Source organism: Cupressus sempervirens, chromosome 8 (genome assembly GCF_028749045.1).
Source record: "Cupressus sempervirens isolate cs-2001-9-10 chromosome 8, ASM2874904v1, whole genome shotgun sequence".
NCBI classification, from domain to species: Eukaryota; Viridiplantae; Streptophyta; class Pinopsida; order Cupressales; family Cupressaceae; genus Cupressus; species Cupressus sempervirens.
In genome coordinates this window covers 62,369,676-62,390,324 of record NC_143125.1, presented here as the reverse complement: position 1 = coordinate 62,390,324, position 20,649 = coordinate 62,369,676, and the positions used below count along the sequence as shown (strand labels likewise).

The 20,649-nt window shown below is 35.7% G+C and overlaps 1 long non-coding RNA gene across 3 annotated transcripts in view; it reads right to left on the bottom strand.

The window, feature by feature from the left end:
- LOC149541610 (uncharacterized) overlaps positions 1-20,236 on the bottom strand; it is a 125,726-nt gene extending 105,490 nt beyond the window's left edge. For 2 of the 3 annotated variants that reach the window (XR_016355148.1, XR_016355147.1), the window contains exons 1-3: positions 20,042-20,236; positions 19,705-19,902; positions 14,239-14,313 (exon numbers count right to left, since the gene is read on the bottom strand). This is a non-coding gene — a long non-coding RNA (uncharacterized LOC149541610). The remainder of the gene's footprint in view (positions 1-14,238; positions 14,314-19,704; positions 19,903-20,041) is intronic. The other variant, XR_016355149.1, reaches the window with a different exon arrangement.
- Positions 20,237-20,649: the final 413 nt, after the last annotated feature.

Genomic DNA, 20,649 nt, shown 5'->3' with positions numbered 1-20,649 from the left:
GAAGAAATTGACCAATTGAAGAGACACCTGAAGCAGATATCAGCACCCAAGAGTTCTTTTTCACTTGATTCAATTTGTCCTAATCCTTTTGATAAGAGTGTTGACATGAAAGATTTTCCTAGAAAAATTGAGATCCCCCAATATGACAAATATGATGGAAATGGGGATCCAAATGATCATGTGCGTCAGTTCTATACTATGAGTTTTGAGTTTCATCATGAGGACTCATACCTTATGAGATTATTTCCAAGGAGTCTTAAGGGTCAAGCAATGGAATGGTTTACCAATATAACTCCTCCTGTTAAGACGTTCCCTGAGTTAATTCAGAGATTTGTTCAACACTTTGCATACAATCTTTCACGATCTGTCTCGCTATTGGACTTATGTCACACAAAGCAAAATCAAGGAGAATCCTTTGTTACTTTCTTGCAAAGATGGAGATGACATTGCTCTCACTATTCTAGGACCATTTTTGAGAAAGAAAAGATTGAAATCCTCATTAGTAACATGGTTCCTAAGATGAAGTACAGAGTTAAGAAGATGGTTTTTGAGTCCTTTGATGCCATGATTGAAGCTGCATTTAGAATTGAGTATGTTTTGAGAGAGCAAGGTATAATTGACAAAAAATGGAAAAAACAACAACAATGGTCAGAATAACAAGGATAAAAGAAAAAAAAAACATATTGGAATAAGAATAAACTAGTGGTTAATGATGGAGTTGTGGATTCCTCTAAGCCTAAAGACCAAGCTATTCTCCATTTGGTTAGTGCCAATCATCAAAGTAACAAGCCAAGATATCAAGAAAGGCCTAAAGGAGAGAAATGTAACTTTACACAATTGGGTGAGTCATATGAAGAGATATTCACGAAGCTCCTTGCTTGTAATCTTGTGCGCCCTTATGATGCCGCAAAGTTCCACATACCTGAAATTAAGCCATGGTGGTGGGATGAGAAGGTATATTGCAAGCTTCACATTGGCATTGGACATGATATTAAAAACTATGGGAGATTTAAGCATATTGTTCAAGATCTTATTGAGAATGGAAAACTTGAAATAGATGGATTAAATACCAATGCTGATCACACAGCATTCAAAGAGCCTTTGCCCAAGTATGAGAAAGGGGAAGCTTCCCAACCTAAGAATGGCAAGGCTGCAATCAATTACACTTTTGCAAATGTAGAAAATGTTGTCAATATGCTAGAGGGTGTAGACGAAAGTGTCAACATGATGGAAGATAAAGATCCCAGTGGTTATGATTTAAATTTGAGCTCTCCTATCCTTGCTGAAAACCCTATTTTGGTGCTAAGGGGTGCTCACTCTAGAGATCTCAAGGTCCCCTTGTCATTAGGGTACCCAATTCAAACCAGTCAAGTAAACCTAAGCAAGTGTCTTCCCAAAGTCTCAATGCTGTTACACGAAGTCAAGGTCCCCTTGTCGTTAAAGGACCTAGTTCAAACCAAGTAAGCTAAAACAAGTGCAATCCAAATATGTTCCTTCAAAACCAGTGGTCAATCCTAGGTCGAATTATAATCTTGTTGATCAATTGCAATGAACCCCCGCTCAAATTTCAATCTTCGAGCTTTTAGAGTTGTCTCTGAGACACAAACAAGTCCTTGAGGACGCTCTGCGCATGGCAGATGTCCCCAAAAATTTAGATGTCAATCAATTCCAAAACAGGGTTAATCATATGCTAGCTCTCATTACCTTTCCTTTTCGGAGGAAGATGATAAATCTTTGAGCCATCCGTACAATCTTGCCCTTCATATTGAGGTCATGCTCCATAGAAACCGTATTAGGCGCGTGTTGATAGATGGGGGTGTTGGGCTTAATATTTATTCTTTGAGTCTTTAAAGACATTAGGTTATTTTGAACAAGTTATTGATACCAGAAGGAAGATTACTATCAAAGCCTATGATGGGGCAGAGAGAAGTTCAAAGGGGTTGGTCGTCCTTCCCGTTAGGATTAGTCCTGTTGAAAAAGATATTTTATTCCAAATAATTGATGTTGGACCCCTTGCGTACAATATTTTACTTGGTAGACCATGGATTCATGATATGCAAGCATTGTCATCTACCTATCATCAATGTGTTAAGTTCCCTTACAACGGAACAGAGATTTGTATACTTGGAGATAATACTTTGTCTATTAACTCGATTTCAGCAAGTACTCATGTTCCCCTCAATAAAGACGCAGATGATTTTGATGCAAATTTAGCTGAATGTAAAGACAAGTGGAAACCCATAGACCTTGGCATGGGGGATATCAACTCAACTCCCTAGTAGCATTACCAGTTTCACCTAGGTCTTATGGTAAACCTTCACAAGAGATGAAACCTTTCTCTTCAACTATGACATTATTTGACACATTTGTACAGTCATCAGTGCCTATTCAAGATGAGAAAGATGTGGCTGTTAGAGATTAGATTTATAGAGAAGAGAAGTATATGCACAATGAGAACTTCACTCCCTCTCCTAAAGCTTATGGAAGAGGGCATACTTTTGTCAAGAAGATGGGCTATCCTGGACATGGCCCTCTTAGTAATAGATTGGATGCTAGAGCTGAACCCCTTGATCGTGGTCTTTTCGGACGCAAGTCTAAGAAGTCAGTTGGCCTAGGATATGCAAATCACAATAATGTTGCTCCTATCCTTGATAAGTCGGATACTGAAGAAGAACAAGAGTACATACCTAATTTGGAAAATCAACAAGATATGTGTGAAGATTGGGTCCCTTCTACTAATCTCCTTTGAGAAGATTCAGATAGTCCAGTATCTCATGAGACAATTGCAAATTTAGAACAAGAGAGTGTGATCCTTGATGATATTGAGGCTTCCACGTCCAGGCATCCCAAGCCTTCATGGTGTAAGCATCCTAGTCGAGATTTAGAAACAGATTCCAATGAGTATGAATGGGACTATCTCTCAGAGCCTTCTACAGTTGATATGGACATTGATGTTGTTCATACATATAGTTCTCAACCCAAGTTAGTCGACGATTCATGTGTAGGATCAGATAATTTGAACTCACATGTTACCTTCGTGGACGATTCTTTGCTTAGGATGAATCCCGATTTGGGTAGTTTAGGAAGTTACTTGACAGACTCTGACTCATCCCATTATGGTGTCATTTATTCATACCTTCGTGATGGCATTATACCTAAATCCATTAACCGATCTGAATGTAGAAACCTTATTCAAAATATCTCACCATTCCCTTATCTCTGGAGATTTGTATAGGAGGGGACTAGATGGAACACTTCTTAGATGCTTAGAAAAGGAAGAATTTGATCAAGCGTTAGTTGACATCCATGAGGGCATCTATGTGGGACATTCCAATGGTCTTTCCATGGCTTGAAGGTTGCTTAGGGCGGGGTACTATTGGCCCACAATGCAGATTGATGCAGTAGCTTTTGCAAAGTCATGTGAAAAGTGTCAAAAACATGGTAACCTGATACATGCTTCGTGTAGGGAACTCATTCCTTCTATCTCTCATTGGCCATTTCAACGTTGGGCCTTTGATCTTGTTGGGCAGATTCATCCCAACTCATCATGTGGACACAAGTTTATTATCACTACTACTGATTACTTCACTAAATAGGTAGAAGCTATCCCACTTTCTGTTGCCTTGGGCAAGACAGTTTCTCTATTTATTCTGAATCATATTATCTGTAGATATGGAGTTCCTTCCGAGATTATCACTGACAACGGAGTCCAATTTAAAAATAAGGACTTTAAACAACTTTGTAAGAAATTCAAGATAAAACAACATTGGTCCTCCATTTACTTCCCACAAGGAAATGGTCAAGCAAAAGCATCAAATAAAACCATCCTCAAAATCTTACATAGAATAGTTCATAAGAATGGTAGAGATTGGCACTTACAGATAAATCTGGCTTTGTGGACCTATAGAACGAGTATTCGTACTCCTGCTAGGGCTACTCCTTTTGCCCTTACATATGATGTTGAAGCAGTGTTACCTTTAGAGGTTGAGATGCCTTCACTCAAAGTTTCCCTCAAAGCTCTAGTTATAGATGAAGACTACCGCACCATGAGACTTCAAGATTTCGAACTTCTAAATGAGAAACGCCAAGCATCATTTGACCATATGAGAGTCTATCAAAAGTGCATGTCAAAAGCTTTCAACAAAAAGGTTCACCCTAAAGAATTCCAGGTGGGAGATCTTGTCCTACATGAAAATCCTAAGAATCAATAGAATAGAGATCAAAAGGGTAAATTTGAACCTAATTGGCTTGGACCTTACATTATTACAGCAACTTTTGGGTCCAGTGCCTATTTATTGTCTACAGCAAAAGGAGAGCAGCTCCTTGATCCTATCAATGTCTTGCACCTGAAGAAGTTCTATCCATGATGCCTGTTTTGTCTAGGGGCATCTTTGTACATATTTATTGATCCTGAAAAAATACAAAAAAAAATGATATATTTCAAAAATCCAAAAAAATGATATACTATCAAAATTCAAAAAATTGGAAAATGTCCTGAAAAAATGATCATCTTAGAATAAGCGCTTTGATATATTTCCAAAAAAATTATATATTCCAAAAAAAAGAAAAAAAATTCAAGTGGTGAAAACCTGGAAACAGGCGCTACTTAAGGCCTTTGCAGCCCTATTTTTTAGTACGTGTCCTCAACACTTGGCCTTTTTCCATCATGCCTTGTCCTTGTTGCCTTGGTTTGGAATTGGTCTTTGTCTAGGGGGCATAACTATGTTACCTTTGGTCTCTTGGTTGTGTTAGTCTTTAGGACACCTCGTAAATGATGTTTTTCAACACCACCCCAACTGTATTTTTCAATACAGCCCCTGACATCGAGTGTTTTTCAACACTTACCGGTTTGGTCTTACCCAATTTCGTCATGTGATCTTACCTGCTTACAAGCATTCAATCCTTATCCTCGAAACACAGTATCAGTTAACACACTTAAATTTTTAAACATGACACTTAATGCTTGACCTATGTCATGATCTTTCTTTGTGTGCTAACTATTATTGATTTTTGTTGAGTGTCCTTGTCTGATAAGTCTCTTCGGGATGCATAGCTAGAGGACTTGGGGCATGGGGCATGTTTTTATTTGTTTTCTGCTTGTGGGTGTGGTCTTGAAACTCTAGAGTGTCTCTTGTTGTCCCCTTGAAACACTTAAGATATTTGAGGCATAATCCTTGACTGTTTTTCCACAACTGTTCTTATGGTCATCTTGGCATCCATGCCTTGACGCGAGCATGGTTTTGCTACATTAAATTGGGTAAGCTAACATCAAAGTCAGCTTGACCTTTATGTCTTTGATGCTTATGTTAGAATCTTTCCACATTCCAATCCGATATAAATCACATTCATATCTTCATAGTTGCGCTTGTGACTAGTGATGATTGTGTGATTTTCCAATGTCCGTTAATAATGGCCCAATGATGAAAATAAGTTCTTTAACATTCTCTAATGAATGATGAACACAAAATTTTATGTTACAGTTGCTCTATTGCAAGTACACCTTTGCATTTTCATGTAGCTTGCATTATTAGACTTCATGTTAGTTTGCATTTTTAGGCTGCATTATGAGTTTGAGAGGGTTTTCCCTTCATCTTTCTTGTGGACTTTTAATCAACTGTGGTCATTTTTTTATCTTCATTTCCTTATCTTCTTTCATGATCTCAATTGAAATTTCTATCTTAAATAGTTGATTGATTTTGGGGCATTCTATTTCTTACGGAAAATTTTCTTTTATTCTTTTTGTTTCTTTCCACATCTTCCAAATTTCTACCTTCCATTCGCTTTCACTCCGCTTCTTTTCTTCTAATTCAACTTTGGGGCATAATATTTCATGCTTGATGATCTACCTTGGTTCTATGATTCTTATATCTTTCATCTTACATCAAGAACTTTATCTTTTGTTCAATTTGATCAAATTTATCAATTTGTTGTTTCTCCTCTATTTCATTTTGATTTCGATCACGAGGGGGCAGTACCTATCAACTTCAATCCTTGATTCAGTTTTATCAATTTTATCGTCGACTTTTTTAAGTCAAAATTTATTTGTATTCTTTGTCCTGATGTTTTCCCGAATCGACAACCACACATCTGGGTTGTTTTATGATCCCAAATCGATCTCACATTTCAATTTCTTTCTTTGATTAAATGTGTTCCCAAATTGATCACACATTAGTCAAAAAGGGGCAAATGTATGTACCATAAAATGGCCGCCTAGACTATGGGCCCCCATTATTCAATTATCAATTTCTTGAATCAATGGTTTGCAATATTTTATTAAATCAATTCAAATCAATTTCTTTGACCAAATTGTAATTAATTTAATTATTTCAATATTTCCTAAAGTTTGATCATTTTATCCCAAGTCTTATTTAATTAAAAGAAAACCTCTCTTTTAATTAAATAATAAATCCACATCTAATTAATTAAGAGAAAAAACCCCTCTTTTAATTTAATTAAATATTTTCTATTTAATTAAAAGAACTTGCTCCCTTTTAATTAAATAAAATCCCACTTGAAAAAGGAAATAAAATAAATAAAAATTAAATAAATTATTTTTTCCTCTACACTTAAATGCACATATTTCTAAGTGGGATTCTATTTAATTTTCCCCCTCTTTTTTCATTGGTGGAATTTTGTCTCACACAGATCATTCTTTCTCCACCCTTGATTAAATCTTATTGCCTCTTAATCTTAAATCGTCCATTCTTCTTTATAAGGGAGAGCCCTCTCCCCATTTTTGACATCCATGATTAGGCTATTGTTATGCTGCAAGTTTGAAGCGTGATTTTTGGAGGAGTTTGAGCATTAAAACTTTTTGCGGAGAACTTCTATCTTCTTGTCTTCTCCTCTCATGCATCCATGGCTTCCATCATCATGATCCATCCTTGCATTTTCATATTAGCTTAGATTCATATTTGCTTTCATAGATTAATCTTGCATTGTTATTTCTTTTCAGAGATTAGATTTCCTTTCTTGCATTGCTTTGCATTGTCTTCATTTAAATTAGTTTTCATCTTCATTTGCATTCATATTTTGATCTTTGAATCTTTCTTGCATTGTCTTCATTTGAATTAGTTTTCATCTTTATTTGCATTCATATTTTGACCTTTGAATCTCTCGTTTTATGGTGTACTTGCATGGGCACAAACTAGGTCAAACTGAGGGCCTCCATTAGAAACCCTTGCACTCTATGAATAGAGAGTTATGAGCCGCCATTCGAGACCTCATTCTTGAGCAATCTTGGATATAATGACTCATAGAAGTGTGCTCACATTTTAGGCATACACCCGTTATGTAAAAAAAAATCCTCTAATCTACTTGATCTCGTTCCAATGTCAGAAGTTAGATTGGGTGTTTTGAGATGGATTGGGTGATTTGCATTGCTTTTAACTGCAATATCCCCGTGCTTGGATCTATGAGAAGAGCTCAATTCAAATTGCCACAAAGATCATGGTTGGATTTTTCTATTCAAAAGTCCAATGTCGTTAGAGGATCATCGGGTCTACAATATCTCCCTAGTATGTTGGATCAACTGAATGTCTGTTGACTACTGGCAAGCTAGAGAGAATTGGGAGACCACTGTCGGTGGTCATTGTTTGGATTGGGATGTTTCGTGCTATTGCAAAGAGACCTGCATGCAGAAGTGAGATCTTCGATGCCCTACTGAAGGTTTGATCCATTAACCCACATAACCAAGGACTTGAAAAAACTATACCATTTGGGAAAGTCAAATTGAGAAAAGGAATAGCTATTCCAATAATAGGTTTTTTTTGGAATGGACATATGCTCATTTTAGGGGCAAAATGAGAATACACATTCCTATTCTCAATTCCAATTTGGAGCACCAAACGGAGAATACAAAACAAATTTGAATTTTCAATTCCTATTCCGGTTGTATTCCAACAACCAAATGGGCCCATAATGAGTTCCCCTGTACCTAAGGAAGACAACAAAAATAGTTATTGGGAAAAGGACATGATCTAGGAGCATCTCAGATCAGCAATAATCCTGCTCGGTAGATGTGTTTAGCTATCATTGCAATTCTGCTTGGTAGTTGTTTGGGCAGTTGGCTCAGTGAAGTATTTTTGTCTTCGTTCACCGAGCTGGCTTGGTTGATATGTTTTGTACTGTGTTCGTCAAGTGACTTTAGTGATTGTTTTGTGTCTGCTCAGTGATGTCTTGTTTCTTGTTTCACCGAGTTGTTCTATTTGGTTCTTCATTAGGAGCCGACTTGTGTATTTAATTTGTGATCGTGATTGAATAATAGGATTGATCATTGGGAAGCATATGGACCTATATTTGGGTTGATGCTTTCTCCAATGCAGATCTAGAAAAAAATTTAAGTTGATTCATGCAGTATAAATAGGTAGACTTGTTCTAGGTTTAAGGGAGATACCTGGGGGCAGATAGAAAAGGGTAGAAGTCATGAAGAAGGAATCTATTTGAGAGTCAGGAGATCATGGATCTCACATGTATTAGGACTGTTCTGTAATTGATTCATATTGTATTGGTCGTAATCGAGAAGGCCTCACAGCTCAGCATGTATAAAGTTTAATTGAATGAATACAAGTTGTTCTACAATTCTTTCTCTCCTCCCTTCTATTGTTGTTTCTACGAGGTAGTTTGGTGACTAAGCAAGCCTCAGGTCCTAATTATCATCCTCCCTTATGTCAAGACAACACTAAAGCAATGGAGTTACTGGTGGATGGAGCGAAAAATCATTTACTACCTATTATCACAAAGTTAGACTCTACATATGATATGTTAAAAGCCTTAGAAGACATGGTTGAAATCAACAACACTAGTAGGCTTCTTGCTCTAAAGAATCAACTCACTGATAAAGATGAATAAAGGAGAGACCATCACCTCATACTTTATGAGAATAACGGAATTAAGAAACCAACTCTTAAAAATTGGTCAAATCTATGATAGTAAAGAGTTAAGTATAGTAACTTTAAATGGACAACCTATTTCACGGGATAAATTTAGACAAGGAATAACTGCTTGTTCCAAACTCCCTAAATTTGATTGGCTAAAGGTTGACTACATTCAAGAAGAGTGCAATCTAATATCTAGAGGAATCAACATGGAATCCACAAAAGGAGATATTCAAATTCTCACTACAATTTGAAAAAGAAAAAGGTCAAGTACTCAAATAGTAAAGAAACATTCAATAAACAAAGAGACTACTCTTGCGTACAATGTTATAGATGTGACAACTATGAGCACACTGCAACAAAATGTCCTGATAGACTTAAACATCAAGCTTCTTTCGTTGAAGTCAGTAATCCAAACGTGGATTCAAAGAAATTTGCATTCTAAAAGAACTTCAAAATATCCAAAAAACGTGTGAAATATTGGATTAAGAGGAAGTTCGCTATTGTTACACCCCCATTTTTTATAATTGTTGATATTTAAGATAATTCGAAATGGATGGTTAGATTAGTTGCTTCATTTGTTTTTTCACATTAAAGGGAATATTAGTTATTTGTTATATGTCTTGTGAAAAGGACGATGTGGTTAGTTGTTATGATATTTTTTGATGTTTAATCAAGTTAGTTATTAGTTATGATAACTAGATTTCCTTTGAAAGACTAATGCTTTCACCTTGACAACTCTTTTTGCTAGAATGCGGCAAAGGGGGAGGAGCATTGTCAAAGAGGGAATAGGGTGTGTGGGCACCAACCTATTGCTACTGAACTATCAAATATGAACTTAAGCCACCATGGTCAAGGAAAAGCGAGCTAGGCAACAAGAGTAGACTAGGTGTCCACCATGAGCTAACTAGGTTGAAACATAATATACTTTTAAAATAATAAATGAAATAAATTAGTTGTTACTTTTGAATCGAGTATCCAAATGAGCTAGAATCCTCCCTTTGTTAGACATGAATTACTATAATAACACCATAGTATTTACGTAAGGATGCATGTGTTACATACCCATGTATGTATGTATACATATATTTAAAATATGACGCATATGTAATCTTACGCATATTTGATATATAACATACATACATACATACATACATACATATATATATATACACACACATACACATGTATATAATCCGTGCAAGCTTATGCAGATACTATAGTCTTACTAAAATAATTCATGGGGAGGGACACTAGTATATATTATTATTTCATTTCGTGGCCATTTAAAATATCATGGGGTCTATCGACGCCATTCTCTTTTATATTTTCGACTTAGCTCAAATATGTAAATGTGGCCACCTTGCAAATCTTTCAAGAACCGTAACTCCTCCAAGCAAGTATTGAGCCATTAAGCATATATGTTCCCAAAGCCACCCACTACCGTCTTCCTCTCTCCAAGAACCTCATGACATTCAACAGAAAATACCTTCTCCACTCATCCTATCTTTTTATCTCTCTAAGCTCTCCCGGTCGCGGGAGATACATCCATTCCTGTGCAAGTTAGCATGGAACCAACAACAATAATTGCTAGTTGATTGATATCATAATATAAGAGGCTTGTAGGAAGGCTCGATTACTGCAAAGAAGTCTAAGTTAATCATTCATCATTCACCATGTACTAATAGGTCGTACCTAGTATCATGTTCCTTGACTTTACCATTTTATACGATTTTATTCTTACATAATGCCAGCCAGTATTGTTAAGGCCATGTCATTTGCATTAACAATGTATGATCTTAAGTGTTCTCAGCCAGTGACATTAAGGGTTGTTCATATGCATTGTTGAAGTATGAATTTAAGTACTTCAGCCAATAATATTTAGATCGGATTGTATATCTTATTGATGTTTGATCTCTCAAGTATATCTCAGCCCAATAGTTGTGTGGCCTGTTTTCAATCATTTCATGGGAGAATTCTTATGCATGTCATCCAATAAAGTTTCGTCTTTAATATTATAGTTATAATCTCTTGATCTGTTATGTCACTTCTGTCCAAAATTTAATAATGTCACAAGTTGTATTTCCCTCGTACAAAGGTATTATACTATATGCCTCTGAGGCAAGGGAAGCCTTATTACTTGAAATACATGCATATTGTTTTTGCTTCCATGCAAACCCCTATTTGGGCAAAAAATTTCAATGATTGGAAAGACAGTTGGAACTACTCAAGAATATAGGACAGTCACACCCGGGATCATCTAAGATGACCAAGTATGGTCGAGATGAGAGGTGTAGACTAATAACCATGAAGTATTCTTGCAAGTAAGGAGTTGAATCAGAACATGATAAGCATAAAAATAACTAAATAACTAAATCTATAACCGAGACAGCTTATGGTGGGAAAGGGTATGGTCTTGTTGTCATATCGAGCAATGGGTGATCAGGCATATAGTGTCCATATAAATCCCTGGCTAGGGTAGATTTAGTGGCATATGATGTCGTTGTGATCACTAGAGGTCAAGATAGCTTGCAGTAAGAAAGATAGGTTGATGGAAGAAGTCCACAACCTAGCCATTTGTGAAGTTGACACTCTAACACCAAGATGCTCAGTGGAAGGACAAGTGGTGTTCTTGTGTCTTATCTTGTGCAGGGAGGGCCTTTCTCAGCTAAGATCATGTGGGGGTACTTAGGGTTTGTGGTTGGGAGGTTAAGCCTCTGACAATGCTTCTCCTCTCCACTTGATGTCGAGACTCGCTCAACATAGAACGGATCTGCATTCATGTCTCCCTCATTTATCAGGTAATGTATTTTCTTATGTTCTTCAAGTTTAGTTGAATTATGTTATAGTTAGTTGCTGATGTAATATTCCTTTTCAATATTTGAAACAGTTAGTCAAGTATTTAATTTACATTTTCCTTTATTCTATTTGTTAGGGAATTTATTTAGAATTCAGTTAATTCATTGTAACCGTTAACCCCTTTTCCATATGAATGTGTAAATTATCTATTATAATTGTCTTTTCATGCATGTGAATGTAAAAAGTAATTGTGTTCAATGATTTACTAGTTGTTAGTTAACACTAGGAAAAATAGTATGTTACAACCATTCTTTATCATCCTAACCAAACCTATTGCAAATAAAGGTGAATCACTTCCAAAGTAAACTTGATATAAAATTGTAATTATTGAGAAAGAGTCTCGGCTCATTTGTTTATTGTACTATTGAAAATATTTATGTTATTTCATGACTATTTGGTCCCTCTATACATCACGAGGAAATGACAACTTCCAAATATAACTTGTATTTGTAAAAGTTATTGGAAGGTGACAATCTTTCAATAACCTTCTATTGTGATGGATAGTATAACATGCTAAATTTTCCAGCCTATTTTAATGGATTAAAATAACAAAATAACACTTCCTTTCAAATTCACAAGAAGGACAGTTATAACATCCATAGTATTGTTTACACATTAAATACCGTTTCATCTCAATTCATATATTCAACAAAAAGGAATAACAAATTTAACTGATTCTTAATCCAATGAAAGAGAAACTAACTTAACTATAATAACCATCTACAATACAGAAATTGGAATGCGGAGAATATAAGAGTAAAATACCCAAAATGTAGTTATCTTGCATGCAGATTTTATCCTTGTGCAAGCCTTGGCATCTAGAAAAGAGGAGAAGCATTGCCAAGGGCTTAACCTCCCAACCGCAAACCCTTAAGTATACCCACACGATCTCTACTGAGAAAGGCCCTCCCTACCCTGAGATCAGGCTTAGGACACCACTATCCAGACATTGAGCATCATGGTGTTAGAGTGTCGACTAGACAGTCAGGTAGGCTTTGGATACCTTCCATGCACCTATCTACCAACTGCTAGAAACCCTGACCTCTAGTGATCACAGTAGAAAGCATGCCACTAACCTACCTTGGCCAAGGATTTGTGTGGGCGCTATGTACCCGATCACTCCCCGCTCGACTTGACAACAAGACCTATACAATGGACTACCATAAGTTGACTTAGTTTAAAATATCTTTTATTACTTATTTATTACTGATTGTTCTTTCTCTTATCATGCAAGGATAACTCGTGGCTCAATGGTTATCAATTCACACCATCTCCACCATCTGGTCTTCCTTGATGAATTTCAAGGGTGATTGCATAAGCATTATATAATCACAACCATTGCATTTTCCCTGACCTAGGCCTAGGGCATTACTTAAGATTCATAATTCTTGCAATTTATTCTTGACTTCATAGTGGTGTTGACTCTTATCTCAAAGAGTATATAGCAGATACCTATGTATAAGCTTGCACTTTCGGATGTTACTTCAGTTAAATATCATTCTGAAAAGAAAACTTATATATGTAGTGTGCCACAATTTTGCTCAATCTGGAGCATAATTACAATTCTTATACAAATGAAATAAACATTAGATCATTTTAGATCAAGGCTCTATCAATATTAATGTTGCCTTCTAATTCCAGGCTAAAAACTACAAGCCTCACTATATCAAATTTAAAGAACATAATTTAGCAAAAATATTTTCATGACTTGACTGTAATGTCACCTCTTGAAATGTTTGATTGGTTTTTGGGCAATACTAGTGACACAGGACCAAGGCTGCTAATCATAGTGTAGGAAGTCCAGCATTGTATAGCAAATATGAATAAGTGACGCTTGATTAAGGTGGAAGAGCTATCCACCACAATATAGTAATAGCAGCTAGTATGTGACTGCAAGAAAAAATGCGAAGGATTTGTAAGGAATATGTGAAAAAGAAACAATGCAAGCCTTAAGAGAAGGTAATAACTCTGTCGATAATGTGTGGTGCTCAATATGAACCATCGCACAAATAGATCTTTGTCTTCAGGGCTGCATGCCCGTTTACGACCAAGAAGTGTGAAGGTGGCAGGGAGTTACAAACTATTGCCAAGGAGTAATAATAACTTATACTAATGTCTCAATATAAAAGTATCATACTGTACCTACCTATACTTGTGTATTTACGTACACACGTATATACATATGCTTGATATTCCAACAACGTATCAAAGGTATACATCATATAGTAAGTGGACGTATACGTACATCTCAGTTGCATTTACCCATACATACATATATGTGTATATACATTTGCAAGCATATGTAGATAGTATGGTATTGTTATATTGAGACATGAAAAATATCACAAGAAGCTCTGAGATCATCCAATTTATAAAGTAACATATTAGTTCTTAGTTTTTAATTTAATTCTTAGTGATATTTTCTTTGATAATACATATTTATTGACCGGTTAGCTCATGGTAATCCATAGTATACTCTTGCCTTGGTGGTTAGAAATCATACCTCTCGACCCATAGGCAGATTGGTTTCCCTTACCCAATTCCCTCTCTGGCAATGCTTCCCCCCTTCGATGTGCTCCTACAAAAGAGAATTTTCCACGATAATAGCATATAAATCAAAGTAACTATAACAAGTTATCATTTTTATAAAACATCATAACAGCTAACCACTATTTCACTTGCCATGAATTTATAACGAGTAACCAACTTTTCAAGATAACAAATAATCATAATAATATCATAACGATTAACTAACATGTCATCTTCATATGAAATTATTACAGTAACCATATTTCCATTTCACAAGCTAATATTGTTTAACTAATTTTACTAGTCGATTGACTTCACATGAAATTTGAATGGCTATAAGAACATTTTAAATGAGGCAAAATTTGGGGTGTACTATGATGTCTAACCAGATCATGATAAATGATTAAACCTGCATGTAGATGAAGTTCCTTAAACAGACCAATGTCTTCTATTGTGATGGACATCTTATGATGTCTAAACGGATCACAATAGATGATAATTGGCAAGGTGGATTAAGTTCCTTAAACAGACCATGACCTTCTATAGTAATGGGCATCTTATGATGTCTAAACAGATCAGAATAGAAGATAACTTGCATGGTGGATTAAGTTCCTTAACAAACCATGGCCTTCTATTGTGATGGACATCTTATGATGTTTGATACAGATCATGATAGATGATATCAAAATGTTGGATATCTTCTGATCAAAGATATTCTTAAATTTGTCATTCTTGATTTTACATTGAGGTAATATTATATCTTGTGTTTATCTTCCATAGCTAAGAGGGAGTGTTGATGTTTGTAGCCTCAGTCAGATTGATTTGATAGACTATATTTAATTAGTCCCCTTGATAAATTAAATTTATCATTGTTATTATTCATTTATAATCAGTGTAACACGGGGACTCGCACCCCCCTCCCAAACCTTGAAGTACTCGTCCCCGAGACGTCCCCACACCAGGTGCTTGAGTACCCAAGTACCCCCACCTCTGCCATTCCGCAACCATGCTACCACTGGAATAGGTACTTGAATTTCTATTTGATTTTTGATTTTTGAATGTTATTATTGGGTATGTAATATCTTACTATGTTGAATGTTCAATAGTTCTATCTCATGCTGCAATTTTGCTATGCTCAATTCGTTTAATTTGCTATGTTCTACTAAAACATCATTTCATAACTAGCATTTCAAGTTCTATGTGTATACTATCCAACACCCCTCCCTACACCATCCTCTCCTTTCCGTCGTCCCCCAGCCATCCCGAAAATGAGGCCCATTTTCCTAGCATCCCGGTAACTCGTCCCGACGTCCCACCATCCCAACATACCCCAATACTAGGGTAACACTATTTATAATTATTAGTATATATATAGCTGTGTCAAATAATTGCTAATCAAGAATTATTAATTTGATTTAAATCAAATCTTTATTGTGATTGTCATCACATTTCAAACCTCAACAAATACTCGAACAAAGTTGATCGGGCATGCTAATCTCTAATAGTTTATATTAACTTGCAATTACAAAACAAATTGCACAATATAATTTATCCCCCCGATTCATTTTTAGGTTTCTGTGGGTTTGAGTATGTTACGTTGAGCCATGTCCACAGAAAGACATGTCTCCACGTAATGTGGAAACATGTCTTTCGGTGGACATGTCCTAACCCTCAATCACATATTTATGAGTCAATGGCGAGAGGGATTGAAAGCATCGAACGCATCAAAAAAAAGCACATTATATCTGCAACGAGTAACAACTATGAACATATATCTGCTACCATACATAAGCAAAATATTTTCAATAAGTAGCACATCTGCAACACACAACAGTGGACATACACCTGCGAAGAGACCCGTGAACATAGACTTAAACAATCTTCAAGGGAATTGGTATGCTACAGATCAAAATAGTCTACAGTATATCACCGTCCATGTTATGTTAGTGTGAAATGTATATATTTCAGTTACTTCAGTCTGAAATCACACTTACATATATATACTGATTATTATAGTTTGAAATCTGACTTATATTTAAGAATATTAAGTTTAATATTGACAAAAGCATATCAACCTGATAGATAAAATAACATAAATCTGATCTTCAAAGTTTAACAGTAGGATTAAATCGTGGCCCTTGATCTTGGATCAATCTCGACCCTTCATTGTAATGGAATTACTGTAAATGCCAAGGCCTTCTCATTTGTAAGGCATCAGCTTAGGAGAATAGAGTAGGAGAGAGTTATTAGTTTAGGAGACTAGAATAGATTAACTAAGAGAGAAGAGACTTGGTGAAGTTGTGTTTATAATGCTTGTCACAGTAATTAATAATTCATTGTTGGTTTTTCATTGTGGATTACTTAATATTGCTTTGAAGTGTTGCATGGTTTCCTCAATCTTTCACTAGGAGTAGATTTCTTTTCATGGTGAAGTAGTTTAGTTGAATGGAAGTTCTTGTGGATGTTTATTTTCTTGATTCAAACAAATTCGGGCCACTAGCCTCTTGTTGATGGTAGGAGTGCCTTGTGTGGTAAGTCAATAATTGAATGCACTTAACTTCAATTGATGTTGAATCTGTAGTTGGCATCCATTTGATGGGATTGGAGAGGAGATATCGATTTGAAAACCATTCGAGTGTTCCTTAGAAGCTTGCCCTAAGTGGGTGGAGTCGTTGGCGAGATTACATCTAGTAGAGTCCAAGTCAACCATGATTCCTTGCATTCACAATTAGGAGTAGAAGTTCGCCAATTTAAGTTTGAGTTGCAATGGAAAAGTTCAATGATCAAAATTATGTTTTCATTGCACATTGTAAAGCTAAATCTATAATAGAAAGAATTGATATCCATTGAATGAATAGCATAAGTCCCTTTGTGATAACCAGTATATTACATCATAAAATGAGGGAAGCCCATGATTAAGATGGAACCTTGAAGTCATTTCATGATCTTACTTTGCAAGCTTAGCATGAGAAATGACCTTATATCAAGAGAGGGTTGAGTGTTTGGTGGTTTCCCCCCCAAAACATTAAGTATTTGATTATGCATGTTGTAGGGGAAAAAAACTCACATCAACATTACCCTTGCCGAATTTCATTTAAATTTTATGATCAACAAACTCTAATCCGAATTCAAACCTTGTGATTTAGGTTAAGTGAGATAGATCAAATGTTGCGAGTATGAAAAGTTCAAAGAAATCGGGTGAAAGAGTGCAGTGTTCTCATTGTCAAAGAAACAAAGAAACAAAGAATGAATGCATCAAAATAGATTGTGGATGGAGCTACGTATTGAGATAACAGAAGATCACAGATATGTTTAAAGATTTGTTCTAGCATGAGTAATGATAGAAATCTTGAAGTTTCAAGATGGATTAAGAATGGTTTGAGTATTCAGATTCATTGTCTAGCAAGATGTCCATAGAAAGTGAAGTATGGCATCAAGGTTTTGAAGAACTGTCGCAGCAGTTGGATGAGTAGCTGAAGCTATATTTGCAAAAGTTGGAATGAGAAAAGGTTGATGGAAATTTAGGTATGCTGATGAGTTTTTATGGTCAGTAGAAACCACTTGCACGCAAAGTTGTGGTCAACTATAAACCATTTCATGCATTTAACAGTTTATGATAAACTAAAATCATTTCAGAGTTGTATTGGCAAGGGGTAGTGCATGCTACTCACATTGGAGATCAAAAATAAGGGGGAGTGTTGGTAGATGATAGTTTCTCCACCAATCTGCAGTTATGTCCATCATACACATACAACAGTTGTAACTGAGCTAATTGATGATCAGGCTAGAAGTTAGAAAATCAAGATGCAAAATCTACGTCACTGAAACTACAGTTAGAAATTGATCTTCAATTTGTAACTTCTCATGCAAGAAAATCTATTCTATCACTGGTAAATTTGTATCAGTTTTCATTTCTTATGGTAGAGTGAATATCCATGTAGAGGCAGTTTGTAGAGTCCACAGAATTCTGAGTATGTTCTATGTAAATTTATGTAATGTACCCGGATTCAGTACCAGATTCAATAAAAGAATTTTTGTGCTTTAGTTCTCTGCTGTAGCAGAGCTGTGTTTATGTATTTATGTGTTTAAATTTGTAAATGCTCTGTTCTGTCCTGAATCTCCTCTGTTTTCAGAGCTTCATTATTATCATTCTTTGGAAACAAATCTACAGTTTCAAACCATTATTGTCTGAAAGGTTCTACAGTCTTACAGACTGCAAAATTTGGTCACCTTTAATGTTGATCTGGAATCGTTCAAGAATATGATTTTAGTTTCTTTGAATCATATTCAGGCATAAGGCATCTCTACCATTTTTTTCTGGTTCAGTCAGGTCTACATATCTGGATCAAAAAGGCTCAACAGATAATAATTTAAATGATTATTTCTCCCGACTCAATTGTATAGTTCTGAATCAATCAACCCATATTTTATGAATATTTTTCATAAAAAATTGTTATTGCGAGTATGAATGGCCCATCTAGCTAATGGTCACAGGGGTGAAACTTTGGAGCTTCCGAAGAGATCACCCTCCCTGGTACTGCAAAAATACAAATAAACTTAACCGTGGATTTCTCTAAAGATCAAGCCACTTAGCCTGCTACTCAATATACTATGCAGTCGAATCTCCAAAGAACTTCAAGTATAATCTGATACCTGGAAAAAAAAAATCACCGAGAGTAGAAAGAATATCTCCTGTATTCGGGAACATTTATATGCTGATAACATGTACATGAAATCGGGATCTACTTTGAAATGAGTTCTTCAATTCTTCTTTGTCTTTCATTAATTAGATCAGGAACTATACTTCTTGTTTTCTCTCAAAATTTTAATAGCATCTCTGCGGCTGCAAGGTTTGCACTCCTGCTTTCCTTTTTATGTAACAGAGACTAAACAACGAAAGAACCGTCCTAGTATATGGATGAAATCAAGAGATATCCTACCAGTTGAACGTTTTCATCGAAAATTCATTAATCATCCAAGAGAAATGTGGTGTATAAATTCTTAGTTAGATAGCGAGGTCCATATTGTTTCTCCGCTACTCAAATATATCGAAGTGGCCCCTCTAATTAATTGTATATATAAAATATGAATTCGCGAGGTTAAATCCCCACAGATAATAATTGATCCTTCTTAAATTTTAAAAAAATCTTCAACTATGCATCAAAAATTTGGGAAGATAACAAAATTTACACATCTCTTGTCTAAATTTTAGCCTAGTTATATAGTTCATACTAGATCTGCATAGTTTGGAAAAATATAATTAAGTACTTGATAAAACTCTATGGCTAACATGTTTAAAAATCTAGTAATCTTCTTTGCTCATTTTTAACATTAACAGAAACGGAAAAAATGTGGAAGCGTTTTAGCAAATTTGTATCTCCCTCCTTAAGTTTTGGCGAAAATAGAAAAACCTGGTATGAATTTTAGCCATTTTTATTACCTTCATATGCGCATCAGCGGCAGAAATCGACCTGTTGATCGACTCTGCATCATTAACAACAGCAACACCAAGTGTTTGATGTCGGCTATAAAAGAGCCTCTCCCTTAAAACACTTTTCTATGACAGCAACCGGTTTCTTAGTGGGAGCAGATGAAGCAGCAAGCCTCTTCACCAGCCTTGATCTTTGCAGCGGGTGCTCTGTGTTAAGTTTACAACAAGACACATTTAAAGGAAAATAATTCATGATATGTGCATTACACACATAAGAATGGCATAAATAGCAAATTAAAAAAACAATGTAATAGATGTTTCATATAACTGGTAAAAAATATCGAACCTAGAAGCTTTTTGCTGAGCGGCAGGCCCCTTAGTTTGGGATCGGAGGGCTCCTTTTTAACCTAAGACTTGTTCTACTTCTTCGCAGATGCTGAGGACCACTACGAGATCTTCACTTTTGTCTAATTTGCAGCTGCACGTTGAGCTATTTAGAAATTTGCCTCAAAAATTCTAGCTCCCTGAGCATTTTAATCATCTGAAAACGCAAATGGGCATAAGTACATTGAAAACATTAAAAGAAATTCAAGAAAAAGTGAAAATAGAATTTCAGATGGCAGAAATTATTTACACAAGATCAATCCATACTTTCTAGATTATTTGAAATGCTCGGAAAACATAACTAAGCTTTGGAATTGCTAATTGAGCTTCAAATGTACACATTCGTATCAGCGCGAAGAGGTTCGTCTCTATATCATTTTCGTTGTGCTTCTTTCCGAGGTTAAACGTCTATATTTGAGTGAGATGTTTTCGGACCCCGCACGCTGCAAATCATATTCGCGCTCTTTTCCATTTAGGCCCCGTTTGGTTGGGGAAGATGAATTTATGTCATAATCAGGTTTTGAAAATTCGGTTATGCGTTTTAGGAAGATAGTTGGACCGTTCAACTGA